Source organism: Oncorhynchus kisutch, unplaced genomic scaffold, assembly GCF_002021735.2.
Source record: "Oncorhynchus kisutch isolate 150728-3 unplaced genomic scaffold, Okis_V2 scaffold1044, whole genome shotgun sequence".
Classification (NCBI taxonomy): domain Eukaryota; kingdom Metazoa; phylum Chordata; class Actinopteri; order Salmoniformes; family Salmonidae; genus Oncorhynchus; species Oncorhynchus kisutch.
In genome coordinates, this window is record NW_022262989.1 from 32,043 (window position 1) to 57,753 (window position 25,711).

A 25,711-nucleotide genomic window follows, 5' to 3' on the forward strand; every position below is an offset into this window, starting at 1 on the left:
CACCCAAAACTCACTAACACAACAATACAACTATTTCCACCACTGGGCTTACTCCAGTCACTACTTCAACATTTACTGAACTACCATGAAAAATACTTTTAGACAGCTGAAGCAAGCATACTTTAAAAAAAGTATCCTTTCTTATGGACGAGGGATTTGGCAGTGCGGTCATTGAGATTTCATACTTCTTGTTGGAGGCACAGGGGGATTAGCTCAAATGGTAGAGCGCTCGCTTAGCATGCGAGAGGTAGCGGGATCGATACCCACATCCTCCAAATATTTAGTTTGGTTCAATCAGCACACATTGTTGTTGTAGCTCTGGATACTAACCCAACAATACAACTATTTCCACCACTGGGCTTACTCCAGTCACAACTTCAACATTTACTGAACTACCATGAAAAATACTTTTAGACAGCTGAAGCAAGCATACTTTTTAAAAAGTATCCGTTCTTATGGACGAGGGATTTGGCAGTGCGGTCATTGAGATTTCATACTTCTTGTTTTAGGCACAGGGGGATTAGCTCAAATGGTAGAGCGCTCGCTTAGCATGCGACAGGTAGCGGGATCGATGCCCGCATCCTCCAATTACTTTGTTTGGTTCAATCAGCACACATTGTTGTTGTAGCTCTGGACTAACAAATTGAATCAAGTGTGCTTGTCTAGCTCTAAAATGTAAAAGTGAATTGCTGCGGCTACCCGAGGACGATAGCTGGGAACAACTAGTGTCAGGTAGAGCGTGGTGACGAGTTGAAATATGAATTCAAAATAGACCTACCAGTAGACAACGCTATCGTGGCTGTTAATAATATATTAGGCTAAGAACTGTTTTATACTCTGTTCTTTCAATTGTTTTGAGTTTATGACATTTTTCTCATGCAGTGTTTTAATGGGATTATTTAGGGACAGTTCAAAAATTACTGGGTGAGTGGGGGCTTGTAGCTTTCAAACTCTAGGGGTGTTTTTCCAAACATACTACCATGCTCCACACTCATGCTCCGATTGTATTCTCCACTCCGTTCTCTTGAGTATGTTTTTGTGTGGACGCGAGTGAGGAGAATGCATAAAGCAATACATTTAAGAAGCACTCGCACTCCCCCTACTGTATTACCTCACGCTTCACCACCCCATTCACTGAACCTCCTTCCAGCCAGGACAATGGCAACAATAGACGAATCAAGATATACACAAAGCAAACGTTTGACTTCACAATTATCAGCTAGATATGGGCAACTAACATGCATTTCCCCACGATCAACTGATCCTAATGTTATTCCACAGACAGCCAGCAGGGGGAACTCCAGACTCGCAGGTTTTTCTGCTATCAAACACCCAAAACTCACTAACACAACAATACAACTATTTCCACCACTGGGCTTACTCCAGTCACTACTTCAACATTTACTGAACTACCATGAAAAATACTTTTAGACAGCTGAAGCAAGCATACTTTAAAAAAAGTATCCTTTCTTATGGACGAGGGATTTGGCAGTGCGGTCATTGAGATTTCATACTTCTTGTTGGAGGCACAGGGGGATTAGCTCAAATGGTAGAGCGCTCGCTTAGCATGCGAGAGGTAGCGGGATCGATGCCCGCATCCTCCAAATATTTAGTTTGGTTCAATCAGCACACATTGTTGTTGTAGGTCTGGATACTAACCCAACAATACAACTATTTCCACCACTGGGCTTACTGCAGTCACTACTTCAACCTTTACTGAACTACCATGAAAAATACTTTTAGACAGCTGAAGCAAGCATACTTTAAAAAAAGTATCCTTTCTAATGGACGAGGGAATTGGCAGTGCGGTCATTGAGATTTCATACTTCTTTTTGAAGGCACAGGGGGATTAGCTCAAATGGTAGAGCGCTCGCTTAGCATGCGAGAGGTAGCGGGATCGATACCCGCATCCTCCAAATATTTAGTTTGGTTCAATCAGCACACATTGTTGTTGTAGCTCTGGATACTAACCCAACAATACAACTATTTCCACCACTGGGCTTACTCCAGTCACAACTTCAACATTTACTGAACTACCATGAAAAATACTTTTAGACAGCTGAAGCAAGCATACTTTTTAAAAAGTATCCGTTCTTATGGACGAGGGATTTGGCAGTGCGGTCATTGAGATTTCATACTTCTTGTTTTAGGCACAGGGGGATTAGCTCAAATGGTAGAGCGCTCGCTTAGCATGCGAGAGGTAGCGGAATCGATACCCGCATCCTCTAATTACTTTGTTTGGTTCAATCAGCACACATTGTTGTTGTAGCTCTGGACTAACAAATTGAATCAAGTGTGCTTGTCTGGCTCTAAAATGTAAATGTGAATTGCTGCGGCTACCCGAGGACGATAGCTGGGAACAACTAGTGTCAGGTAGAGCGTGGTGAAGAGTTGAAATATTAATTCAAAATAGACCTACCAGTAGACAACGCTATCGTGGCTGTTAATAATATATTAGGCTAAGTACTGTTGTATACTCTGTTCTTTCAATTGTTTTGAGTTTATGACATTTTTCTCATGCAGTGTTTTAATGGGATTATTTAGGGACAGTTCAAAAATTACTGGGTGAGTGGGGGCTTGTAGCTCTCAAACTCTAGGGGTGTTTTTCCAAACATACTACCATGCTCCACACTCATGCTCCGATTGTATTCTCCACTCCGTTCTCTTGAGTATGTTTTTGTGTGGATGCGAGTGAGGAGAATGCATAAAGCAATACATTTAAGAAGCACTCGCACTCCCGCCAACTGTATTACCTCACGCTTCACCACCCCATTCACTGAACCTCCTTCCAGCCAGGACAATGGCAACAATAGACGAATCAAGATATACACAAAGCAAACGTTTGACTTCACAATTATCAGCTAGATATGGGCAACTAACATGCATTTCCCCACGATCAACTGATCCTAATGTTATTCCACAGACAGCCAGCAGGGGGAACTCCAGACTCGCAGGTTTTTCTGCTATCAAACACCCAAAACTCACTAACACAACAATACAACTATTTCCACCACTGGGCTTACTCCAGTCACTACTTCAACATTTACTGAACTACCATGAAAAATACTTTTAGACAGCTGAAGCAAGCATACTTTTAAAAAAGTATCCTTTCTTATGGACGAGGGATTTGGCAGTGCGGTCATTGAGATTTCATACTTCTTGTTGGAGGCGCAGGGGGATTAGCTCAAATGGTAGAGCGCTCGCTTAGCATGCGAGAGGTAGCGGGATCGATGCCCGCATCCTCCAAATATTTAGTTTGGTTCAATCAGCACACATTGTTGTTGTAGGTCTGGATACTAACCCAACAATACAACTATTTCCACCACTGGGCTTACTGCAGTCACTACTTCAACCTTTACTGAACTACCATGAAAAATACTTTTAGACAGCTGAAGCAAGCATACTTTTTAAAAAGTATCCGTTCTTATGGACGAGGGATTTGGCAGTGCGGTCATTGAGATTTCATACTTCTTTTGAAGGCACAGGGGGATTAGCTCAAATGGTAGAGCGCTCGCTTAGCATGCGAGAGGTAGCGGGATCGATGCCCGCATCCTCCAAATATTTAGTTTGGTTCAATCAGCACACATTGTTGTTGTAGGTCTGGATACTAACCCAACAATACAACTATTTCCACCACTGGGCTTACTGCAGTCACTACTTCAACCTTTACTGAACTACCATGAAAAATACTTTTAGACAGCTGAAGCAAGCATACTTTAAAAAAAGTATCCTTTCTTATGGACGAGGGAATTGGCAGTGCGGTCATTGAGATTTCATACTTCTTTTTGAAGGCACAGGGGGATTAGCTCAAATGGTAGAGCGCTCGCTTAGCATGCGAGAGGTAGCGGGATCGATACCCGCATCCTCCAAATATTTAGTTTGGTTCAATCAGCACACATTGTTGTTGTAGCTCTGGATACTAACCCAACAATACAACTATTTCCACCACTGGGCTTACTCCAGTCACAACTTCAACATTTACTGAACTACCATGAAAAATACTTTTAGACAGCTGAAGCAAGCATACTTTTAAAAAAGTATCCTTTCTTATGGACGAGGGATTTGGCAGTGCGGTCATTGAGATTTCATACTTCTTGTTGGAGGCGCAGGGGGATTAGCTCAAAAGGTAGAGCGCTCGCTTAGCATGCGAGAGATAGCGGGATCGATGCCCGCATCCTCCAAATATTTAGTTTGGTTCAATCAGCACACATTGTTGTTGTAGGTCTGGATACTAACCCAACAATACAACTATTTCCACCACTGGGCTTACTGCAGTCACTACTTCAACCTTTACTGAACTACCATGAAAAATACTTTTAGACAGCTGAAGCAAGCATACTTTAAAAAAAGTATCCTTTCTTATGGACGAGGGATTTGGCAGTGCGGTCATTGAGATTTCATACTTCTTTTTGAAGGCACAGGGGGATTAGCTCAAATGGTAGAGTGCTCGCTTAGCATGCGAGAGGTAGCGGGATCGATGCCCGCATCCTCCAAATATTTAGTTTGGTTCAATCAGCACACATTGTTGTTGTAGCTCTGGACACTAACCCAACAATACAACTATTTCCACCACTGGGCTTACTCCAGTCACAACTTCAACATTTACTGAACTACCATGAAAAATACTTTTAGACAGCTGAAGCAAGCATACTTTTTAAAAAGTATCCGTTCTTATGGACGAGGGATTTGGCAGTGCGGTCATTGAGATTTCATACTTCTTCTTTTAGGCACAGGGGGATTAGCTCAAATGGTAGAGCGCTCGCTTAGCATGCGAGAGGTAGCGGGATCGATGCCCGCATCCTCCAATTACTTTGTTTGGTTCAATCAGCACACATTGTTGTTGTAGCTCTGGACTAACAAATTGAATCAAGTGTGCTTGTCTAGCTCTAAAATGTAAAAGTGAATTGCTGCGGCTACCCGAGGACGATAGCTGGGAACAACTAGTGTCAGGTAGAGCGTGGTGACGAGTTGAAATATGAATTCAAAATAGACCTACCAGTAGACAACGCTATCGTGGCTGTTAATAATATATTAGGCTAAGTACTGTTTTATACTCTGTTCTTTCAATTGTTTTGAGTTTATGACATTTTTCTCATGCAGTGTTTTAATGGGATTATTTAGGGACAGTTCAAAAATTACTGGGTGAGTGGGGGCTTGTAGCTTTCAAACTCTAGGGGTGTTTTTCCAAACATACTACCATGCTCCACACTCATGCTCCGATTGTATTCTCCACTCCGTTCTCTTGAGTATGTTTTTGTGTGGACGCGAGTGAGGAGAATGCATAAAGCAATACATTTAAGAAGCACTCGCACTCCCCCTACTGTATTACCTCACGCTTCACCACCCCATTCACTGAACCTCCTTCCAGCCAGGACAATGGCAACAATAGACGAATCAAGATATACACAAAGCAAACGTTTGACTTCACAATTATCAGCTAGATATGGGCAACTAACATGCATTTCCCCACGATCAACTGATCCTAATGTTATTCCACAGACAGCCAGCAGGGGGAACTCCAGACTGCTATCAAACACCCAAAACTCACTAACACAACAATACAACTATTTCCACCACTGGGCTTACTCCAGTCACTACTTCAACAATTACTGAACTACCATGAAAAATACTTTTAGACAGCTGAAGCAAGCATACTTTAAAAAAAGTATCCTTTCTTATGGACGAGGGATTTGGCAGTGCGGTCATTGAGATTTCATACTTCTTGTTGGAGGCACAGGGGGATTAGCTCAAATGGTAGAGCGCTCGCTTAGCATGCGAGAGGTAGCGGGATCGATGCCCGCATCCTCCAAATATTTAGTTTGGTTCAATCAGCACACATTGTTGTTGTAGCTCTGGATACTAACCCAACAATACAACTATTTCCACCACTGGGCTTACTCCAGTCACAACTTCAACAATTACTGAACTACCATGAAAAATACTTTTAGACAGCTGAAGCAAGCATACTTTTTAAAAAAGTATCCGTTCTTATGGACGAGGGATTTGGCAGTGTGGTCATTGAGATTTCATACTTCTTGTTTTAAGCACAGGGGGATTAGCTCAAATGGTAGAGTGCTCGCTTAGCATGCGAGAGGTAGCGGGATCGATGCCCGCATCCTCCAACTACTTTGTTTGGTTCAATCAGCACACATTGTTGTTGTAGCTCTGGACTAACAAATTGTATCAAGTGTGCTTGTCTGGCTCTAAAATGTAAATGTGAATTGATGCGGCTACCCGAGGACGATAGCTGGGAACAACTAGTGTCAGGTAGAGCTTGGTGACGAGTTGAAATATTAATTCAAAATAGACCTACCAGTAGACAATGCTATCGTGGCTGTTAATAATATATTAGGCTAAGTAATGTTTTATACTCTGTACTTTCAATTGTTTTGAGTTTCTGACATTTTTCTCATGCAGTGTTTTAATGGGATTATTTAGGGACAGTTCAAAAATTACTGGGTGAGTGGGGGCTTGTAGCTTTCAAACTCTAGGGGTGTTTTTCCAAACATACTACCATGCTCCACACTCATGCTCCGATTGTATTCTCCACTCCGTTCTCTTGAGTATGTTTTTGTGTGGACGCGAGTGAGGAGAATGCATAAAGCAATACATTTAAGAAGCACTCGCACTCCCCCTACTGTATTACCTCACGCTTCACCACCCCATTCACTGAACCTCCTTCCAGCCAGGACAATGGCAACAATAGACGAATCAAGATATACACAAAGCAAACGTTTGACTTCACAATTATCAGCTAGATATGGGCAACTAACATGCATTTCCCCACGATCAACTGATCCTAATGTTATTCCACAGACAGCCAGCAGGGGGAACTCCAGACTGCTATCAAACACCCAAAACTCACTAACACAACAATACAACTATTTCCACCACTGGGCTTACTCCAGTCACTACTTCAACAATTACTGAACTACCATGAAAAATACTTTTAGACAGCTGAAGCAAGCATACTTTTTAAAAAGTATCCGTTCTTATGGACGAGGGATTTGGCAGTGCGGTCATTGAGATTTCATACTTCTTGTTTTAGGCACAGGGGGATTAGCTCAAATGGTAGAGCGCTCGCTTAGCATGCGAGAGGTAGCGGTATCGATGCCCGCATCCTCCAATTACTTTGTTTGGTTCAATCAGCACACATTGTTGTTGTAGCTCTGGACTAACAAATTGAATCAAGTGTGCTTGTCTAGCTCTAAAATGTAAAAGTGAATTGCTGCGGCTACCCGAGGACGATAGCTGGGAACAACTAGTGTCAGGTAGAGCGTGGTGACGAGTTGAAATATGAATTCAAAATAGACCTACCAGTAGACAACGCTATCGTGGCTGTTAATAATATATTAGGCTAAGTACTGTTTTATACTCTGTTCTTTCAATTGTTTTGAGTTTATGACATTTTTCTCATGCAGTGTTTTAATGGGATTATTTAGGGACAGTTCAAAAATTACTGGGTGAGTGGGGGCTTGTAGCTTTCAAACTCTAGGGGTGTTTTTCCAAACATACTACCATGCTCCACACTCATGCTCCGATTGTATTCTCCACTCCGTTCTCTTGAGTATGTTTTTGTGTGGACGCGAGTGAGGAGAATGCATAAAGCAATACATTTAAGAAGCACTCGCACTCCCCCTACTGTATTACCTCACGCTTCACCACCCCATTCACTGAACCTCCTTCCAGCCAGGACAATGGCAACAATAGACGAATCAAGATATACACAAAGCAAACGTTTGACTTCACAATTATCAGCTAGATATGGGCAACTAACATGCATTTCCCCACGATCAACTGATCCTAATGTTATTCCACAGACAGCCAGCAGGGGGAACTCCAGACTCGCAGGTTTTTCTGCTATCAAACACCCAAAACTCACTAACACAACAATACAACTATTTCCACCACTGGGCTTACTCCAGTCACTACTTCAACATTTACTGAACTACCATGAAAAATACTTTTAGACAGCTGAAGCAAGCATACTTTAAAAAAAGTATCCTTTCTTATGGACGAGGGATTTGGCAGTGCGGTCATTGAGATTTCATACTTCTTGTTGGAGGCACAGGGGGATTAGCTCAAATGGTAGAGCGCTCGCTTAGCATGCGAGAGGTAGCGGGATCGATGCCCGCATCCTCCAAATATTTAGTTTGGTTCAATCAGCACACATTGTTGTTGTAGGTCTGGATACTAACCCAACAATACAACTATTTCCACCACTGGGCTTACTGCAGTCACTACTTCAACCTTTACTGAACTACCATGAAAAATACTTTTAGACAGCTGAAGCAAGCATACTTTAAAAAAAGTATCCTTTCTTATGGACGAGGGAATTGGCAGTGCGGTCATTGAGATTTCATACTTCTTTTTGAAGGCACAGGGGGATTAGCTCAAATGGTAGAGTGCTCGCTTAGCATGCGAGAGGTAGCGGGATCGACGCCCGCATCCTCCAAATATTTAGTTTGGTTCAATCAGCACACATTGTTGTTGTAGCTCTGGACACTAACCCAACAATACAACTATTTCCACCACTGGGCTTACTCCAGTCACAACTTCAACATTTACTGAACTACCATGAAAAATACTTTTAGACAGCTGAAGCAAGCATACTTTTTAAAAAGTATCCGTTCTTATGGACGAGGGATTTGGCAGTGCGGTCATTGAGATTTCATACTTCTTGTTTTAGGCACAGGGGGATTAGCTCAAATGGTAGAGCGCTCGCTTAGCATGCGACAGGTAGCGGGATCGATGCCCGCATCCTCCAATTACTTTGTTTGGTTCAATCAGCACACATTGTTGTTGTAGCTCTGGACTAACAAATTGAATCAAGTGTGCTTGTCTAGCTCTAAAATGTAAAAGTGAATTGCTGCGGCTACCCGAGGACGATAGCTGGGAACAACTAGTGTCAGGTAGAGCGTGGTGACGAGTTGAAATATGAATTCAAAATAGACCTACCAGTAGACAGCGCTATCGTGGCTGTTAATAATATATTAGGCTAAGTACTGTTTTATACTCTGTTCTTTCAATTGTTTTGAGTTTATGACATTTTTCTCATGCAGTGTTTTAATGGGATTATTTAGGGACAGTTCAAAAATTACTGGGTGAGTGGGGGCTTGTAGCTTTCAAACTCTAGGGGTGTTTTTCCAAACATACTACCATGCTCCACACTCATGCTCCGATTGTATTCTCCACTCCGTTCTCTTGAGTATGTTTTTGTGTGGACGCGAGTGAGGAGAATGCATAAAGCAATACATTTAAGAAGCACTCGCACTCCCCCTACTGTATTACCTCACGCTTCACCACCCCATTCACTGAACCTCCTTCCAGCCAGGACAATGGCAACAATAGACGAATCAAGATATACACAAAGCAAACGTTTGACTTCACAATTATCAGCTAGATATGGGCAACTAACATGCATTTCCCCACGATCAACTGATCCTAATGTTATTCCACAGACAGCCAGCAGGGGGAACTCCAGACTGCTATCAAACACCCAAAACTCACTAACACAACAATACAACTATTTCCACCACTGGGCTTACTCCAGTCACTACTTCAACAATTACTGAACTACCATGAAAAATACTTTTAGACAGCTGAAGCAAGCATACTTTAAAAAAAGTATCCTTTCTTATGGACGAGGGATTTGGCAGTGCGGTCATTGAGATTTCATACTTCTTGTTGGAGGCACAGGGGGATTAGCTCAAATGGTAGAGCGCTCGCTTAGCATGCGAGAGGTAGCGGGATCGATGCCCGCATCCTCCAAATATTTAGTTTGGTTCAATCAGCACACATTGTTGTTGTAGCTCTGGATACTAACCCAACAATACAACTATTTCCACCACTGGGCTTACTCCAGTCACAACTTCAACATTTACTGAACTACCATGAAAAATACTTTTAGACAGCTGAAGCAAGCATACTTTTTAAAAAAGTATCCGTTCTTATGGACGAGGGATTTGGCAGTGTGGTCATTGAGATTTCATACTTCTTGTTTTAAGCACAGGGGGATTAGCTCAAATGGTAGAGTGCTCGCTTAGCATGCGAGAGGTAGCGGGATCGATACCCGCATCCTCCAACTACTTTGTTTGGTTCAATCAGCACACATTGTTGTTGTAGCTCTGGACTAACAAATTGTATCAAGTGTGCTTGTCTGGCTCTAAAATGTAAATGTGAATTGATGCGGCTACCCGAGGACGATAGCTGGGAACAACTAGTGTCAGGTAGAGCTTGGTGACGAGTTGAAATATTAATTCAAAATAGACCTACCAGTAGACAATGCTATCGTGGCTGTTAATAATATATTAGGCTAAGTAATGTTTTATACTCTGTACTTTCAATTGTTTTGAGTTTCTGACATTTTTCTCATGCAGTGTTTTAATGGGATTATTTAGGGACAGTTCAAAAATTACTGGGTGAGTGGGGGCTTGTAGCTTTCAAACTCTAGGGGTGTTTTTCCAAACATACTACCATGCTCCACACTCATGCTCCGATTGTATTCTCCACTCCGTTCTCTTGAGTATGTTTTTGTGTGGACGCGAGTGAGGAGAATGCATAAAGCAATACATTTAAGAAGCACTCGCACTCCCCCTACTGTATTACCTCACGCTTCACCACCCCATTCACTGAACCTCCTTCCAGCCAGGACAATGGCAACAATAGACGAATCAAGATATACACAAAGCAAACGTTTGACTTCACAATTATCAGCTAGATATGGGCAACTAACATGCATTTCCCCACGATCAACTGATCCTAATGTTATTCCACAGACAGCCAGCAGGGGGAACTCCAGACTGCTATCAAACACCCAAAACTCACTAACACAACAATACAACTATTTCCACCACTGGGCTTACTCCAGTCACTACTTCAACAATTACTGAACTACCATGAAAAATACTTTTAGACAGCTGAAGCAAGCATACTTTAAAAAAAGTATCCTTTCTTATGGACGAGGGATTTGGCAGTGCGGTCATTGAGATTTCATACTTCTTGTTGGAGGCACAGGGGGATTAGCTCAAATGGTAGAGCGCTCGCTTAGCATGCGAGAGGTAGCGGGATCGATGCCCGCATCCTCCAAATATTTAGTTTGGTTCAATCAGCACACATTGTTGTTGTAGCTCTGGATACTAACCCAACAATACAACTATTTCCACCACTGGGCTTACTCCAGTCACAACTTCAACATTTACTGAACTACCATGAAAAATACTTTTAGACAGCTGAAGCAAGCATACTTTTTAAAAAAGTATCCGTTCTTATGGACGAGGGATTTGGCAGTGTGGTCATTGAGATTTCATACTTCTTGTTTTAAGCACAGGGGGATTAGCTCAAATGGTAGAGTGCTCGCTTAGCATGCGAGAGGTAGCGGGATCGATACCCGCATCCTCCAACTACTTTGTTTGGTTCAATCAGCACACATTGTTGTTGTAGCTCTGGACTAACAAATTGTATCAAGTGTGCTTGTCTGGCTCTAAAATGTAAATGTGAATTGATGCGGCTACCCGAGGACGATAGCTGGGAACAACTAGTGTCAGGTAGAGCTTGGTGACGAGTTGAAATATTAATTCAAAATAGACCTACCAGTAGACAATGCTATCGTGGCTGTTAATAATATATTAGGCTAAGTAATGTTTTATACTCTGTACTTTCAATTGTTTTGAGTTTCTGACATTTTTCTCATGCAGTGTTTTAATGGGATTATTTAGGGACAGTTCAAAAATTACTGGGTGAGTGGGGGCTTGTAGCTTTCAAACTCTAGGGGTGTTTTTCCAAACATACTACCATGCTCCACACTCATGCTCCGATTGTATTCTCCACTCCGTTCTCTTGAGTATGTTTTTGTGTGGACGCGAGTGAGGAGAATGCATAAAGCAATACATTTAAGAAGCACTCGCACTCCCCCTACTGTATTACCTCACGCTTCACCACCCCATTCACTGAACCTCCTTCCAGCCAGGACAATGGCAACAATAGACGAATCAAGATATACACAAAGCAAACGTTTGACTTCACAATTATCAGCTAGATATGGGCAACTAACATGCATTTCCCCACGATCAACTGATCCTAATGTTATTCCACAGACAGCCAGCAGGGGGAACTCCAGACTGCTATCAAACACCCAAAACTCACTAACACAACAATACAACTATTTCCACCACTGGGCTTACTCCAGTCACTACTTCAACAATTACTGAACTACCATGAAAAATACTTTTAGACAGCTGAAGCAAGCATACTTTAAAAAAAGTATCCTTTCTTATGGACGAGGGATTTGGCAGTGCGGTCATTGAGATTTCATACTTCTTGTTGGAGGCACAGGGGGATTAGCTCAAATGGTAGAGCGCTCGCTTAGCATGCGAGAGGTAGCGGGATCGATGCCCGCATCCTCCAAATATTTAGTTTGGTTCAATCAGCACACATTGTTGTTGTAGCTCTGGATACTAACCCAACAATACAACTATTTCCACCACTGGGCTTACTCCAGTCACAACTTCAACATTTACTGAACTACCATGAAAAATACTTTTAGACAGCTGAAGCAAGCATACTTTTTAAAAAAGTATCCGTTCTTATGGACGAGGGATTTGGCAGTGTGGTCATTGAGATTTCATACTTCTTGTTTTAAGCACAGGGGGATTAGCTCAAATGGTAGAGTGCTCGCTTAGCATGCGAGAGGTAGCGGGATCGATGCCCGCATCCTCCAACTACTTTGTTTGGTTCAATCAGCACACATTGTTGTTGTAGCTCTGGACTAACAAATTGTATCAAGTGTGCTTGTCTGGCTCTAAAATGTAAATGTGAATTGATGCGGCTACCCGAGGACGATAGCTGGGAACAACTAGTGTCAGGTAGAGCTTGGTGACGAGTTGAAATATTAATTCAAAATAGACCTACCAGTAGACAATGCTATCGTGGCTGTTAATAATATATTAGGCTAAGTAATGTTTTATACTCTGTACTTTCAATTGTTTTGAGTTTCTGACATTTTTCTCATGCAGTGTTTTAATGGGATTATTTAGGGACAGTTCAAAAATTACTGGGTGAGTGGGGGCTTGTAGCTTTCAAACTCTAGGGGTGTTTTTCCAAACATACTACCATGCTCCACACTCATGCTCCGATTGTATTCTCCACTCCGTTCTCTTGAGTATGTTTTTGTGTGGACGCGAGTGAGGAGAATGCATAAAGCAATACATTTAAGAAGCACTCGCACTCCCCCTACTGTATTACCTCACGCTTCACCACCCCATTCACTGAACCTCCTTCCAGCCAGGACAATGGCAACAATAGACGAATCAAGATATACACAAAGCAAACGTTTGACTTCACAATTATCAGCTAGATATGGGCAACTAACATGCATTTCCCCACGATCAACTGATCCTAATGTTATTCCACAGACAGCCAGCAGGGGGAACTCCAGACTCGCAGGTTTTTCTGCTATCAAACACCCAAAACTCACTAACACAACAATACAACTATTTCCACCACTGGGCTTACTCCAGTCACTACTTCAACATTTACTGAACTACCATGAAAAATACTTTTAGACAGCTGAAGCAAGCATACTTTAAAAAAAGTATCCTTTCTTATGGACGAGGGATTTGGCAGTGCGGTCATTGAGATTTCATACTTCTTGTTGGCGGCACAGGGGGATTAGCTCAAATGGTAGAGCGCTCGCTTAGCATGCGAGAGGTAGCGGGATCGATGCCCGCATCCTCCAAATATTTAGTTTGGTTCAATCAGCAGACATTGTTGTTGTAGGTCTGGATACTAACCCAACAATACAACTATTTCCACCACTGGGCTTACTGCAGTCACTACTTCAACCTTTACTGAACTACCATGAAAAATACTTTTAGACAGCTGAAGCAAGCATACTTTAAAAAAAGTATCCTTTCTTATGGACGAGGGAATTGGCAGTGCGGTCATTGAGATTTCATACTTCTTTTTGAAGGCACAGGGGGATTAGCTCAAATGGTAGAGTGCTCGCTTAGCATGCGAGAGGTAGCGGGATCGACGCCCGCATCCTCCAAATATTTAGTTTGGTTCAATCAGCACACATTGTTGTTGTAGCTCTGGACACTAACCCAACAATACAACTATTTCCACCACTGGGCTTACTCCAGTCACAACTTCAACATTTACTGAACTACCATGAAAAATACTTTTAGACAGCTGAAGCAAGCATACTTTTTAAAAAGTATCCGTTCTTATGGACGAGGGATTTGGCAGTGCGGTCATTGAGATTTCATACTTCTTGTTTTAGGTACAGGGGGATTAGCTCAAATGGTAGAGCGCTCGCTTAGCATGCGACAGGTAGCGGGATCGATGCCCGCATCCTCCAATTACTTTGTTTGGTTCAATCAGCACACATTGTTGTTGTAGCTCTGGACTAACAAATTGAATCAAGTGTGCTTGTCTAGCTCTAAAATGTAAAAGTGAATTGCTGCGGCTACCCGAGGACGATAGCTGGGAACAACTAGTGTCAGGTAGAGCGTGGTGACGAGTTGAAATATGAATTCAAAATAGACCTACCAGTAGACAGCGCTATCGTGGCTGTTAATAATATATTAGGCTAAGTACTGTTTTATACTCTGTTCTTTCAATTGTTTTGAGTTTATGACATTTTTCTCATGCAGTGTTTTAATGGGATTATTTAGGGACAGTTCAAAAATTACTGGGTGAGTGGGGGCTTGTAGCTTTCAAACTCTAGGGGTGTTTTTCCAAACATACTACCATGCTCCACACTCATGCTCCGATTGTATTCTCCACTCCGTTCTCTTGAGTATGTTTTTGTGTGGACGCGAGTGAGGAGAATGCATAAAGCAATACATTTAAGAAGCACTCGCACTCCCCCTACTGTATTACCTCACGCTTCACCACCCCATTCACTGAACCTCCTTCCAGCCAGGACAATGGCAACAATAGACGAATCAAGATATACACAAAGCAAACGTTTGACTTCACAATTATCAGCTAGATATGGGCAACTAACATGCATTTCCCCACGATCAACTGATCCTAATGTTATTCCACAGACAGCCAGCAGGGGGAACTCCAGACTGCTATCAAACACCCAAAACTCACTAACACAACAATACAACTATTTCCACCACTGGGCTTACTCCAGTCACTACTTCAACAATTACTGAACTACCATGAAAAATACTTTTAGACAGCTGAAGCAAGCATACTTTAAAAAAAGTATCCTTTCTTATGGACGAGGGATTTGGCAGTGCGGTCATTGAGATTTCATACTTCTTGTTGGAGGCACAGGGGGATTAGCTCAAATGGTAGAGCGCTCGCTTAGCATGCGAGAGGTAGCGGGATCGATGCCCGCATCCTCCAAATATTTAGTTTGGTTCAATCAGCACACATTGTTGTTGTAGCTCTGGATACTAACCCAACAATACAACTATTTCCACCACTGGGCTTACTCCAGTCACAACTTCAACATTTACTGAACTACCATGAAAAATACTTTTAGACAGCTGAAGCAAGCATACTTTTAAAAAAAGTATCCGTTCTTATGGACGAGGGATTTGGCAGTGTGGTCATTGAGATTTCATACTTCTTTTTGAAGGCACAGGGGGATTAGCTCAAATGGTAGAGCGCTCGCTTAGCATGCGAGAGGTAGTGGGATCGATGCCCGCATCCTCCAAATATTTGGTTTGGTTCAATCAGCACACATTGTTGTTGTAGGTCTGGATACTAACCCAACAATACAACTATTTCCACCACTGGGCATACTGCAGTCACTACTTCAACCTTTACTGAACTACCATGAAAAATACTTTTAGACAGCTGAAGCAAGCATACTTTAAAAAAAAGTATCCGTTCTTATGGACGAGGGATTTGGCAGTGCGGTCATTGAGATTTCATACTTCTTTTTGAAGGCACAGGGGGATTAGCTCAAATGGTAGAGTGCTCGCTTAGCATGCGAGAGTTAGCGGGATCGATGCCCGCATCCTCCAAATACTTTGTTTGGTTCAATCAGCACACATTGTTGTTCTAGCTCTGGACTAACAAATTGTATCAAGTGTGCTTGTCTGGCTCTAAAATGTAAATGTGAATTGATGCGGCTACCCGAGGACGATAGCTGGGAACAACTAGTGTCAGGTAGAGCTTGGTGTAGAGTTGAAATATTAATTCAAAATAGACCTACCAGTAGACAATGCTATCGTGGCTGTTAATAATATATTAGGCTAAGTAATGTTTTATACTCTGTACTTTCAATTGTTTTGAGTTTCTGACATTTTTCTCATGCAGTGTTTTAATGGGATTATTTAGGGACAGTTCAAAAATTACTGGGTGAGTGGGGGCTTGTAGCTTTCAAACTCTAGGGATGTTTTTCCAAACATACTACCATGCTCCACACTCATGCTCCGATTGTATTCTCCACTCCGTTCTCTTGAGTATGTTTTTGTGTGGACGCGAGTGAGGAGAATGCATAAAGCAATACATTTAAGAAGCACTCGCACTCCCCCTACTGTATTACCTCACGCTTCACCACCCCATTCACTGAACCTCCTTCCAGCCATGACAATGGCAACAATAGACGAATCAAGATATACACAAAGCAAACGTTTGACTTCACAATTATCAGCTAGATATGGGCAACTAACATGCATTTCCCCACGATCAACTGATCCTAATGTTATTCCACAGACAGCCAGCAGGGGGAACTCCAGACTCGCAGGTTTTTCTGCTATCAAACACCCAAAACTCACTAACACAACAATACAACTATTTCCACCACTGGGCTTACTCCAGTCACTACTTCAACATTTACTGAACTACCATGAAAAATACTTTTAGACAGCTGAAGCAAGCATACTTTAAAAAAAGTATCCTTTCTTATGGACGAGGGATTTGGCAGTGCGGTCATTGAGATTTCATACTTCTTGTTGGAGGCACAGGGGGATTAGCTCAAAAGGTAGAGCGCTCGCTTAGCATGCGAGAGGTAGCGGGATCGATGCCCGCATCCTCCAAATATTTGGTTTGGTTCAATCAGCACACATTGTTGTTGTAGCTCTGGATACTAACCCAACAATACAACTATTTCCACCACTGGGCTTACTGCAGTCACTACTTCAACCTTTACTGAACTACCATGAAAAATACTTTTAGACAGCTGAAGCAAGCATACTTTAAAAAAAGTATCCTTTCTTATGGACGAGGGATTTGGCAGTGAGGTCATTGAGATTTCATACTTCTTTTTGAAGGCACAGGGGGATTAGCTCAAATGGTAGAGCGCTCGCTTAGCATGCGAGAGGTAGCGGGATCGATGCCCGCATCCTCCAATTACTTTGTTTGGTTCAATCAGCACACATTGTTGTTGTAGCTCTGGACTAACAAATTGAATCAAGTGTGCTTGTCTAGCTCTAAAATGTAAATGTGAATTGCTGCGGCTACCCGAGGACGATAGCTGGGAACAACTAGTGTCAGGTAGAGCGTGGTGACGAGTTGAAATATGAATTCAAAATAGACCTACCAGTAGACAACGCTATCGTGGCTGTTAATAATATATTAGGCTAAGTACTGTTTTATACTCTGTTATTTCAATTGTTTTGAGTTCATGACATTTTTCTCATGCAGTGTTTTAATGGGATTATTTAGGGACAGTTCAAAAATTACTGGGTGAGTGGGGGCTTGTAGCTTTCAAACTCTAGGGGTGTTTTTCCAAACATACTACCATGCTCCACACTCATGCTCCGATTGTATTCTCCACTCCGTTCTCTTGAGTATGTTTTTGTGTGGACGCGAGTGAGGAGAATGCATAAAGCAATACATTTAAGAAGCACTCGCACTCCCCCTACTGTATTACCTCACGCTTCACCACCCCATTCACTGAACCTCCTTCCAGCCAGGACAATGGCAACAATAGACGAATCAAGATATACACAAAGCAAACGTTTGACTTCACAATTATCAGCTAGATATGGGCAACTAACATGCATTTCCCCACGATCAACTGATCCTAATGTTATTCCACAGACAGCCAGCAGGGGGAACTCCAGACTCGCAGGTTTTTCTGCTATCAAACACCCAAAACTCACTAACACAACAATACAACTATTTCCACCACTGGGCTTACTCCAGTCACTACTTCAACATTTACTGAACTACCATGAAAAATACTTTTAGACAGCTGAAGCAAGCATACTTTAAAAAAAGTATCCTTTCTTATGGACGAGGGATTTGGCAGTGCGGTCATTGAGATTTCATACTTCTTGTTGGAGGCACAGGGGGATTAGCTCAAATGGTAGAGCGCTCGCTTAGCATGCGAGAGGTAGCGTGATCGATGCCCGCATCCTCCAAATATTTAGTTTGGTCCAATCAGCACACATTGTTGTTGTAGCTCTGGATACTAACCCAACAATACAACTATTTCCACCACTGGGCTTACTCCAGTCACAACTTCAACATTTACTGAACTACCATGAAAAATACCTTTAGACAGCTGAAGCAAGCATACTTTAAAAAAAGTATCCGTTCTTATGGACGAGGGATTTGGCAGTGCGGTCATTGAGATTTCATACTTCTTGTTTTAGGCACAGGGGGATTAGCTCAAATGGTAGAGCGCTCGCTTAGCATGCGAGAGGTAGCGGGATTGATGCCCGCATCCTCCAATTACTTTTTTTGGTTCAATCAGCACACATTGTTGTTGTAGCTCTGGACTAACAAATTGAATCAAGTGTGCTTGTCTGGCTCTAAAATGTAAATGTGAATTGCTGCGGCTACCCGAGGACGATAGCTGGGAACAACTAGTGTCAGGTAGAGCTTGGTGACGAGTTGAAATATTAATTCAAAATAGACCTACCAGTAGACAACGCTATCGTGGCTGTTAATAATATATTAGGCTAAGTACTGTTTTATACTCTGTACTTTCAATTGTTTTGACTTTCTGACATTTTTCTCATGCAGTGTTTTAATGGGATTATTTAGGGACAGTTCAAAAATTACTGGGTGAGTGGGGGCTTGTAGCTCTCAAACTCTAGGGGTGTTTTTCCAAACATACTACCATGCTCCACACTCATGCTCTGATTGTATTCTCCACTCCGTTCTCTTGAGTACGTTTTTGTGTGGACGCGAGTGAGGAGAATGCATAAAGCAATACATTTAAGAAGCACTCGCACTCCCCCTACTGTATTACCTCACGCTTCACCAGCCCATTTACTGAACCTCCTTCCAGCCAGGACAATGGCAACAATAGACGAATCAAGATATACACAAAGCAAACGTTTGACTTCACAATTATCAGCTAGATATGGGCAACTAACATGCATTTCCCCACGATCAACTGATCCTAATGTTATTCCACAGACAGCCAGCAGGGGGAACTCCAGACTCGCAGGTTTTTCTGCTATCAAACACCCAAAACTCATTAACACAACAATACAACTATTTCCACCACTGGGCTTACTCCAGTCACTACTTCAACCTTTACTGAACTACCATGAAAAATACTTTTAGACAGCTGAAGCAAGCATACTTTTAAAAAAGTATCCTTTCTTATGGACGAGGGATTTGGCAGTGCGGTCATTGAGATTTCATACTTCTTGTTTTAGGCACAGGGGGATTAGCTCAAATGGTAGAGTGCTCGCTTAGCATGCGAGAGGTAGCGGGATCGATGCCCGCATCCTCCAATTACTTTGTTTGGTTCAATCAGCACACATTGTTGTTGTAGCTCTGGACTAACAAATTGAATCAAGTGTGCTTGTCTATCTCTAAAATGTAAAAGTGAATTGCTGCGGCTACCCGAGGACGATAGCTGGGAACAACTAGTGTCAGGTAGAGCGTGGTGGCGAGTTGAAATATGAATTCAAAATAGACCTACCAGTAGACAACGCTATCGTGGCTGTTAATAATATATTAGGCTAAGTACTGTTTTATACTCTGTTCTTTCAATTGTTTTGAGTTTATGACATTTTTCTCATGCAGTGTTTTAATGGGATTATTTAGGGACAGTTCAAAAATTACTGGGTGAGTGGGGGCTTGTAGCTTTCAAACTCTAGGGGTGTTTTTCCAAACATACTACCATGCTCCACACTCATGCTCCGATTGTATTCTCCACTCCGTTCTCTTGAGTATGTTTTTGTGTGGACGCGAGTGAGGAGAATGCATAAAGCAATACATTTAAGAAGCACTCGCACTCCCCCTACTGTATTACCTCACGCTTCACCAGCCCATTCACTGAACCTCCTTCCAGCCAGGACAATGGCAACAATAGACGAATCAAGATATACACAAAGCAAACGTTTGACTTCACAATTATCAGCTAGATATGGGCAACTAACATGCATTGCCCCACGATCAACTGATCCTAATGTTATTCCACAGACAGCCAGCAGGGGGAAATCCAGACTCGCAGGTTTTTCTGCTATCAAACACCCAAAACTCATTAACACAACAATACAACTATTTCCACCACTGGGCTTACTCCAGTCACTACTTCAACCTTTACTGAACTACCATGAAAAATACTTTTAGACAGCTGAAGCAAGCATACTTTAAAAAAAGTATCCTTTCTTATGGACGAGGGATTTGGCAGTGCGGTCATTGAGATTTCATACTTCTTGTTTTAGGCACAGGGGGATTAGCTCAAATGGTAGAGTGCTCGCTTAGCATGCGAGAGGTAGCGGGATCGATGCCCGCATCCTCCAATTACTTTGTTTGGTTCAATCAGCACACATTGTTGTTGTAGCTCTGGACTAACAAATTGAATCAAGTGTGCTTGTCTATCTCTAAAATGTAAAAGTGAATTGCTGCGGCTACCCGAGGACGATAGCTGGGAACAACTAGTGTCAGGTAGAGCGTGGTGACGAGTTGAAATATGAATTCAAAATAGACCTACCAGTAGACAGCGCTATCGTGGCTGTTAATAATATATTAGGCTAAGTACTGTTTTATACTCTGTTCTTTCAATTGTTTTGAGTTTATGACATTTTTCTCATGCAGTGTTTTAATGGGATTATTTAGGGACAGTTCAAAAATTACTGGGTGAGTGGGGGCTTGTAGCTTTCAAACTCTAGGGGTGTTTTTCCAAACATACTACCATGCTCCACACTCATGCTCCGATTGTATTCTCCACTCCGTTCTCTTGAGTATGTTTTTGTGTGGACGCGAGTGAGGAGAATGCATAAAGCAATACATTTAAGAAGCACTCGCACTCCCCCTACTGTATTACCTCACGCTTCACCACCCCATTCACTGAACCTCCTTCCAGCCAGGACAATGGCAACAATAGACGAATCAAGATATACACAAAGCAAACGTTTGACTTCACAATTATCAGCTAGATATGGGCAACTAACATGCATTTCCCCACGATCAACTGATCCTAATGTTATTCCACAGACAGCCAGCAGGGGGAACTCCAGACTGCTATCAAACACCCAAAACTCACTAACACAACAATACAACTATTTCCACCACTGGGCTTACTCCAGTCACTACTTCAACAATTACTGAACTACCATGAAAAATACTTTTAGACAGCTGAAGCAAGCATACTTTAAAAAAAGTATCCTTTCTTATGGACGAGGGATTTGGCAGTGCGGTCATTGAGATTTCATACTTCTTGTTGGAGGCACAGGGGGATTAGCTCAAATGGTAGAGCGCTCGCTTAGCATGCGAGAGGTAGCGGGATCGATGCCCGCATCCTCCAAATATTTAGTTTGGTTCAATCAGCACACATTGTTGTTGTAGCTCTGGATACTAACCCAACAATACAACTATTTCCACCACTGGGCTTACTCCAGTCACAACTTCAACATTTACTGAACTACCATGAAAAATACTTTTAGACAGCTGAAGCAAGCATACTTTTTAAAAAAGTATCCGTTCTTATGGACGAGGGATTTGGCAGTGTGGTCATTGAGATTTCATACTTCTTTTTGAAGGCACAGGGGGATTAGCTCAAATGGTAGAGCGCTCGCTTAGCATGCGAGAGGTAGCGGGATCGATGCCCGCATCCTCCAAATATTTGGTTTGGTTCAATCAGCACACATTGTTGTTGTAGGTCTGGATACTAACCCAACAATACAACTATTTCCACCACTGGGCATACTGCAGTCACTACTTCAACCTTTACTGAACTACCATGAAAAATACTTTTAGACAGCTGAAGCAAGCATACTTTAAAAAAAAGTATCCGTTCTTATGGACGAGGGATTTGGCAGTGCGGTCATTGAGATTTCATACTTCTTTTTGAAGGCACAGGGGGATTAGCTCAAATGGTAGAGTGCTCGCTTAGCATGCGAGAGGTAGCGGGATCGATGCCCGCATCCTCCAAATACTTTGTTTGGTTCAATCAGCACACATTGTTGTTCTAGCTCTGGACTAACAAATTGTATCAAGTGTGCTTGTCTGGCTCTAAAATGTAAATGTGAATTGATGCGGCTACCCGAGGACGATAGCTGGGAACAACTAGTGTCAGGTAGAGCTTGGTGACGAGTTGAAATATTAATTCAAAATAGACCTACCAGTAGACAATGCTATCGTGGCTGTTAATAATATATTAGGCTAAGTAATGTTTTATACTCTGTACTTTCAATTGTTTTGAGTTTCTGACATTTTTCTCATGCAGTGTTTTAATGGGATTATTTAGGGACAGTTCAAAAATTACTGGGTGAGTGGGGGCTTGTAGCTTTCAAACTCTAGGGATGTTTTTCCAAACATACTACCATGCTCCACACTCATGCTCCGATTGTATTCTCCACTCCGTTCTCTTGAGTATGTTTTTGTGTGGACGCGAGTGAGGAGAATGCATAAAGCAATACATTTAAGAAGCACTCGCACTCCCCCTACTGTATTACCTCACGCTTCACCACCCCATTCACTGAACCTCCTTCCAGCCATGACAATGGCAACAATAGACGAATCAAGATATACACAAAGCAAACGTTTGACTTCACAATTATCAGCTAGATATGGGCAACTAACATGCATTTCCCCACGATCAACTGATCCTAATGTTATTCCACAGACAGCCAGCAGGGGGAACTCCAGACTCGCAGGTTTTTCTGCTATCAAACACCCAAAACTCACTAACACAACAATACAACTATTTCCACCACTGGGCTTACTCCAGTCACTACTTCAACATTTACTGAACTACCATGAAAAATACTTTTAGACAGCTGAAGCAAGCATACTTTAAAAAAAGTATCCTTTCTTATGGACGAGGGATTTGGCAGTGCGGTCATTGAGATTTCATACTTCTTGTTGGAGGCACAGGGGGATTAGCTCAAAAGGTAGAGCGCTCGCTTAGCATGCGAGAGGTAGCGGGATCGATGCCCGCATCCTCCAAATATTTGGTTTGGTTCAATCAGCACACATTGTTGTTGTAGCTCTGGATACTAACCCAACAATACAACTATTTCCACCACTGGGCTTACTGCAGTCACTACTTCAACCTTTACTGAACTACCATGAAAAATACTTTTAGACAGCTGAAGCAAGCATACTTTAAAAAAAGTATCCTTTCTTATGGACGAGGGATTTGGCAGTGAGGTCATTGAGATTTCATACTTCTTTTTGAAGGCACAGGGGGATTAGCTCAAATGGTAGAGCGCTCGCTTAGCATGCGAGAGGTAGCGGGATCGATGCCCGCATCCTCCAATTACTTTGTTTGGTTCAATCAGCACACATTGTTGTTGTAGCTCTGGACTAACAAATTGAATCAAGTGTGCTTGTCTAGCTCTAAAATGTAAATGTGAATTGCTGCGGCTACCCGAGGACGATAGCTGGGAACAACTAATGTCAGGTAGAGCGTGGTGACGAGTTGAAATATGAATTCAAAATAGACCTACCAGTAGACAACGCTATCGTGGCTGTTAATAATATATTAGGCTAAGTACTGTTTTATACTCTGTTATTTCAATTGTTTTGAGTTCATGACATTTTTCTCATGCAGTGTTTTAATGGGATTATTTAGGGACAGTTCAAAAATTACTGGGTGAGTGGGGGCTTGTAGCTTTCAAACTCTAGGGGTGTTTTTCCAAACATACTACCATGCTCCACACTCATGCTCCGATTGTATTCTCCACTCCGTTCTCTTGAGTATGTTTTTGTGTGGACGCGAGTGAGGAGAATGCATAAAGCAATACATTTAAGAAGCACTCGCACTCCCCCTACTGTATTACCTCACGCTTCACCACCCCATTCACTGAACCTCCTTCCAGCCAGGACAATGGCAACAATAGACGAATCAAGATATACACAAAGCAAACGTTTGACTTCACAATTATCAGCTAGATATGGGCAACTAACATGCATTTCCCCACGATCAACTGATCCTAATGTTATTCCACAGACAGCCAGCAGGGGGAACTCCAGACTCGCAGGTTTTTCTGCTATCAAACACCCAAAACTCACTAACACAACAATACAACTATTTCCACCACTGGGCTTACTCCAGTCACTACTTCAACATTTACTGAACTACCATGAAAAATACTTTTAGACAGCTGAAGCAAGCATACTTTAAAAAAAGTATCCTTTCTTATGGACGAGGGATTTGGCAGTGCGGTCATTGAGATTTCATACTTCTTGTTGGAGGCACAGGGGGATTAGCTCAAATGGTAGAGCGCTCGCTTAGCATGCGAGAGGTAGCGTGATCGATGCCCGCATCCTCCAAATATTTAGTTTGGTCCAATCAGCACACATTGTTGTTGTAGCTCTGGATACTAACCCAACAATACAACTATTTCCACCACTGGGCTTACTCCAGTCACAACTTCAACATTTACTGAACTACCATGAAAAATACCTTTAGACAGCTGAAGCAAGCATACTTTAAAAAAAGTATCCGTTCTTATGGACGAGGGATTTGGCAGTGCGGTCATTGAGATTTCATACTTCTTGTTTTAGGCACAGGGGGATTAGCTCAAATGGTAGAGCGCTCGCTTAGCATGCGAGAGGTAGCGGGATTGATGCCCGCATCCTCCAATTACTTTTTTTGGTTCAATCAGCACACATTGTTGTTGTAGCTCTGGACTAACAAATTGAATCAAGTGTGCTTGTCTGGCTCTAAAATGTAAATGTGAATTGCTGCGTCTACCCGAGGACGATAGCTGGGAACAACTAGTGTCAGGTAGAGCTTGGTGACGAGTTGAAATATTAATTCAAAATAGACCTACCAGTAGACAACGCTATCGTGGCTGTTAATAATATATTAGGCTAAGTACTGTTTTATACTCTGTACTTTCAATTGTTTTGACTTTCTGACATTTTTCTCATGCAGTGTTTTAATGGGATTATTTAGGGACAGTTCAAAAATTACTGGGTGAGTGGGGGCTTGTAGCTCTCAAACTCTAGGGGTGTTTTTCCAAACATACTACCATGCTCCACACTCATGCTCTGATTGTATTCTCCACTCCGTTCTCTTGAGTACGTTTTTGTGTGGACGCGAGTGAGGAGAATGCATAAAGCAATACATTTAAGAAGCACTCGCACTCCCCCTACTGTATTACCTCACGCTTCACCAGCCCATTTACTGAACCTCCTTCCAGCCAGGACAATGGCAACAATAGACGAATCAAGATATACACAAAGCAAACGTTTGACTTCACAATTATCAGCTAGATATGGGCAACTAACATGCATTTCCCCACGATCAACTGATCCTAATGTTATTCCACAGACAGCCAGCAGGGGGAACTCCAGACTCGCAGGTTTTTCTGCTATCAAA

At 42.2% G+C, this 25,711-nt stretch overlaps 35 non-coding genes across 35 annotated transcripts; all 35 read left to right on the plus strand.

The window, feature by feature from the left end:
* The first annotated feature begins 202 nt into the window (after positions 1-202).
* trnaa-agc (transfer RNA alanine (anticodon AGC)) lies at positions 203-275 on the plus strand. The gene has a single exon. It is a non-coding gene; the product is annotated as a tRNA-Ala (tRNA).
* Positions 276-1,531: 1,256 nt separating this feature from the next.
* Positions 1,532-1,604, plus strand: trnaa-agc (transfer RNA alanine (anticodon AGC)). Its single transcript has one exon. It is a non-coding gene; the product is annotated as a tRNA-Ala (tRNA).
* A 239-nt stretch (positions 1,605-1,843) lies between these two features.
* On the plus strand, positions 1,844-1,916 carry trnaa-agc (transfer RNA alanine (anticodon AGC)). The gene has a single exon. It is a non-coding gene; the product is annotated as a tRNA-Ala (tRNA).
* Positions 1,917-3,173: 1,257 nt separating this feature from the next.
* Positions 3,174-3,246, plus strand: trnaa-agc (transfer RNA alanine (anticodon AGC)). Its single transcript has one exon. It is a non-coding gene; the product is annotated as a tRNA-Ala (tRNA).
* A 238-nt stretch (positions 3,247-3,484) lies between these two features.
* On the plus strand, positions 3,485-3,557 carry trnaa-agc (transfer RNA alanine (anticodon AGC)). The gene has a single exon. It is a non-coding gene; the product is annotated as a tRNA-Ala (tRNA).
* Positions 3,558-3,796: 239 nt separating this feature from the next.
* trnaa-agc (transfer RNA alanine (anticodon AGC)) lies at positions 3,797-3,869 on the plus strand. Its single transcript has one exon. It is a non-coding gene; the product is annotated as a tRNA-Ala (tRNA).
* Positions 3,870-4,108: 239 nt separating this feature from the next.
* trnaa-agc (transfer RNA alanine (anticodon AGC)) lies at positions 4,109-4,181 on the plus strand. Its single transcript has one exon. It is a non-coding gene; the product is annotated as a tRNA-Ala (tRNA).
* Positions 4,182-4,420: 239 nt separating this feature from the next.
* trnaa-agc (transfer RNA alanine (anticodon AGC)) lies at positions 4,421-4,493 on the plus strand. Its single transcript has one exon. It is a non-coding gene; the product is annotated as a tRNA-Ala (tRNA).
* Positions 4,494-4,732: 239 nt separating this feature from the next.
* On the plus strand, positions 4,733-4,805 carry trnaa-agc (transfer RNA alanine (anticodon AGC)). The gene has a single exon. It is a non-coding gene; the product is annotated as a tRNA-Ala (tRNA).
* Positions 4,806-5,736: 931 nt separating this feature from the next.
* On the plus strand, positions 5,737-5,809 carry trnaa-agc (transfer RNA alanine (anticodon AGC)). The gene has a single exon. It is a non-coding gene; the product is annotated as a tRNA-Ala (tRNA).
* Positions 5,810-6,049: 240 nt separating this feature from the next.
* trnaa-agc (transfer RNA alanine (anticodon AGC)) lies at positions 6,050-6,122 on the plus strand. The gene has a single exon. It is a non-coding gene; the product is annotated as a tRNA-Ala (tRNA).
* A 1,948-nt stretch (positions 6,123-8,070) lies between these two features.
* Positions 8,071-8,143, plus strand: trnaa-agc (transfer RNA alanine (anticodon AGC)). The gene has a single exon. It is a non-coding gene; the product is annotated as a tRNA-Ala (tRNA).
* A 239-nt stretch (positions 8,144-8,382) lies between these two features.
* Positions 8,383-8,455, plus strand: trnaa-agc (transfer RNA alanine (anticodon AGC)). Its single transcript has one exon. It is a non-coding gene; the product is annotated as a tRNA-Ala (tRNA).
* Positions 8,456-9,698: 1,243 nt separating this feature from the next.
* Positions 9,699-9,771, plus strand: trnaa-agc (transfer RNA alanine (anticodon AGC)). The gene has a single exon. It is a non-coding gene; the product is annotated as a tRNA-Ala (tRNA).
* Positions 9,772-10,011: 240 nt separating this feature from the next.
* trnaa-agc (transfer RNA alanine (anticodon AGC)) lies at positions 10,012-10,084 on the plus strand. Its single transcript has one exon. It is a non-coding gene; the product is annotated as a tRNA-Ala (tRNA).
* A 931-nt stretch (positions 10,085-11,015) lies between these two features.
* Positions 11,016-11,088, plus strand: trnaa-agc (transfer RNA alanine (anticodon AGC)). The gene has a single exon. It is a non-coding gene; the product is annotated as a tRNA-Ala (tRNA).
* A 240-nt stretch (positions 11,089-11,328) lies between these two features.
* trnaa-agc (transfer RNA alanine (anticodon AGC)) lies at positions 11,329-11,401 on the plus strand. The gene has a single exon. It is a non-coding gene; the product is annotated as a tRNA-Ala (tRNA).
* A 931-nt stretch (positions 11,402-12,332) lies between these two features.
* Positions 12,333-12,405, plus strand: trnaa-agc (transfer RNA alanine (anticodon AGC)). The gene has a single exon. It is a non-coding gene; the product is annotated as a tRNA-Ala (tRNA).
* Positions 12,406-12,645: 240 nt separating this feature from the next.
* On the plus strand, positions 12,646-12,718 carry trnaa-agc (transfer RNA alanine (anticodon AGC)). Its single transcript has one exon. It is a non-coding gene; the product is annotated as a tRNA-Ala (tRNA).
* A 944-nt stretch (positions 12,719-13,662) lies between these two features.
* trnaa-agc (transfer RNA alanine (anticodon AGC)) lies at positions 13,663-13,735 on the plus strand. The gene has a single exon. It is a non-coding gene; the product is annotated as a tRNA-Ala (tRNA).
* A 239-nt stretch (positions 13,736-13,974) lies between these two features.
* trnaa-agc (transfer RNA alanine (anticodon AGC)) lies at positions 13,975-14,047 on the plus strand. Its single transcript has one exon. It is a non-coding gene; the product is annotated as a tRNA-Ala (tRNA).
* Positions 14,048-14,286: 239 nt separating this feature from the next.
* trnaa-agc (transfer RNA alanine (anticodon AGC)) lies at positions 14,287-14,359 on the plus strand. Its single transcript has one exon. It is a non-coding gene; the product is annotated as a tRNA-Ala (tRNA).
* A 931-nt stretch (positions 14,360-15,290) lies between these two features.
* trnaa-agc (transfer RNA alanine (anticodon AGC)) lies at positions 15,291-15,363 on the plus strand. The gene has a single exon. It is a non-coding gene; the product is annotated as a tRNA-Ala (tRNA).
* A 240-nt stretch (positions 15,364-15,603) lies between these two features.
* trnaa-agc (transfer RNA alanine (anticodon AGC)) lies at positions 15,604-15,676 on the plus strand. Its single transcript has one exon. It is a non-coding gene; the product is annotated as a tRNA-Ala (tRNA).
* Positions 15,677-16,933: 1,257 nt separating this feature from the next.
* On the plus strand, positions 16,934-17,006 carry trnaa-agc (transfer RNA alanine (anticodon AGC)). Its single transcript has one exon. It is a non-coding gene; the product is annotated as a tRNA-Ala (tRNA).
* Positions 17,007-17,245: 239 nt separating this feature from the next.
* On the plus strand, positions 17,246-17,318 carry trnaa-agc (transfer RNA alanine (anticodon AGC)). The gene has a single exon. It is a non-coding gene; the product is annotated as a tRNA-Ala (tRNA).
* Positions 17,319-18,262: 944 nt separating this feature from the next.
* On the plus strand, positions 18,263-18,335 carry trnaa-agc (transfer RNA alanine (anticodon AGC)). Its single transcript has one exon. It is a non-coding gene; the product is annotated as a tRNA-Ala (tRNA).
* A 1,256-nt stretch (positions 18,336-19,591) lies between these two features.
* On the plus strand, positions 19,592-19,664 carry trnaa-agc (transfer RNA alanine (anticodon AGC)). Its single transcript has one exon. It is a non-coding gene; the product is annotated as a tRNA-Ala (tRNA).
* A 944-nt stretch (positions 19,665-20,608) lies between these two features.
* On the plus strand, positions 20,609-20,681 carry trnaa-agc (transfer RNA alanine (anticodon AGC)). Its single transcript has one exon. It is a non-coding gene; the product is annotated as a tRNA-Ala (tRNA).
* Positions 20,682-21,612: 931 nt separating this feature from the next.
* trnaa-agc (transfer RNA alanine (anticodon AGC)) lies at positions 21,613-21,685 on the plus strand. The gene has a single exon. It is a non-coding gene; the product is annotated as a tRNA-Ala (tRNA).
* A 240-nt stretch (positions 21,686-21,925) lies between these two features.
* Positions 21,926-21,998, plus strand: trnaa-agc (transfer RNA alanine (anticodon AGC)). Its single transcript has one exon. It is a non-coding gene; the product is annotated as a tRNA-Ala (tRNA).
* Positions 21,999-22,238: 240 nt separating this feature from the next.
* Positions 22,239-22,311, plus strand: trnaa-agc (transfer RNA alanine (anticodon AGC)). The gene has a single exon. It is a non-coding gene; the product is annotated as a tRNA-Ala (tRNA).
* A 944-nt stretch (positions 22,312-23,255) lies between these two features.
* On the plus strand, positions 23,256-23,328 carry trnaa-agc (transfer RNA alanine (anticodon AGC)). The gene has a single exon. It is a non-coding gene; the product is annotated as a tRNA-Ala (tRNA).
* Positions 23,329-23,567: 239 nt separating this feature from the next.
* Positions 23,568-23,640, plus strand: trnaa-agc (transfer RNA alanine (anticodon AGC)). The gene has a single exon. It is a non-coding gene; the product is annotated as a tRNA-Ala (tRNA).
* A 944-nt stretch (positions 23,641-24,584) lies between these two features.
* Positions 24,585-24,657, plus strand: trnaa-agc (transfer RNA alanine (anticodon AGC)). The gene has a single exon. It is a non-coding gene; the product is annotated as a tRNA-Ala (tRNA).
* Positions 24,658-25,711: the final 1,054 nt, after the last annotated feature.